Source organism: Sinocyclocheilus anshuiensis, unplaced genomic scaffold, assembly GCF_001515605.1.
Source record: "Sinocyclocheilus anshuiensis isolate Anshui unplaced genomic scaffold, SAMN03320099.WGS_v1.1 scaffold949, whole genome shotgun sequence".
Lineage (NCBI taxonomy): Eukaryota > Metazoa > Chordata > Actinopteri > Cypriniformes > Cyprinidae > Sinocyclocheilus > Sinocyclocheilus anshuiensis.
The window spans coordinates 141,603-142,739 of record NW_015554135.1 but is presented as its reverse complement, the minus strand read 5'-3'; the positions used below and the strand labels follow the sequence as shown (position 1 = coordinate 142,739).

General features: G+C 43.0%; 1 long non-coding RNA gene and 1 pseudogene across 1 annotated transcript in view; one reads left to right on the top strand and one right to left on the bottom strand.

Moving 5' to 3' along the window:
- LOC107670371 (thromboxane-A synthase-like) overlaps nucleotides 1-1,137 on the top strand; it is a 66,835-nt pseudogene that overhangs the window by 57,932 nt on the left and 7,766 nt on the right.
- LOC107670372 (uncharacterized) overlaps nucleotides 1-1,137 on the bottom strand; it is a 17,594-nt gene that overhangs the window by 15,291 nt on the left and 1,166 nt on the right. The window lies entirely within an intron of this gene.

Here is a 1,137-nt window from a genome sequence, read left to right as displayed (position 1 = left end):
ATAGACACACACACACACACACATATAAAATACATCTAGATTAATAGATTTAGTCAATCTTACTAATCGACTAGTCAGTTGTTGGACACCTGGTTAACCATCGTGTCCGGTCCGCAACATCATTCTCAATGATAAATTACAAATATATCCCCAAATATAATTTTTAGAGAAAAAAAAAAAAAGTTTGTTGTTAGACGACTAGTCAACCATCATGACCTGTCCTCAACATCACCCTCAATAACCATGAAGGTACAATCTGTACTCTCTGACAAACGTGGAATAATTTAATAGACTGCAATGCTTGCATAATAAGTGAAGGTAGGTATTGCTGTCTGGCAGAGGCAAAGGTGACCGAAAGCATGTGGATTTGCATCCAGCATAATGAGCATTTTAGCTGCACTCACTGATAGAATCATGATGGCAAAAAACCCTCATAATTGCTTTTGCGGCAGGGAGCCTCATGACCTGTCATTTGATTGTCCATTACGACTGTATTTTCCTGCACATTGAGTCAAATTGAATAAAAGGTGTCCGGGTCTGTGGTGGTGGTGGGGGGGGGACGGGAGTTAAATCCCGAAGGCCGCGCTGAGCAGTAAGAGCTCTATCACAGACACACACGGCAGGGCCATGTGAAGAACATAATGAGCATCAGGCATATGGATGAGATGCACGGTGGGTTCACGGCCTAGCCTAATGGGCAGAGGTGAAGGGGAGCGTAGTGGGCCCGGGGGCTGGGATGCAGCCTTGATGGATCCCAATCACTGTGGATGAAACCGAGATGCACCACTACCCAGCATTCCCTTCTATAGATTGGATATTTTCAGTCTGAATTCTCCCGACGCTTCTCTAAACATTGGGCTGGAACAGTTCAAACCATTTGAACTAATGCATTATTAAAGGAAGTGTACACAGAAACCTCATTCTTTAAAGTGAATCAATCCGATGCAAGAGTCACAGACCACAATGCCAGTGTTATTGCAAAAATGTGTTTCATTTGGGATTTGGTTTTGTGTAGATTTAAGTCCATCTGCTGTGGCTTTATTATTGTTTGTTTCTCCTACCATTGTGTTGCAGAAGCTCTAAGGTAGTTTTTTTTCCCCCCCTCCCAACTGCATCGGAGTTATAATCTCTCTCTCT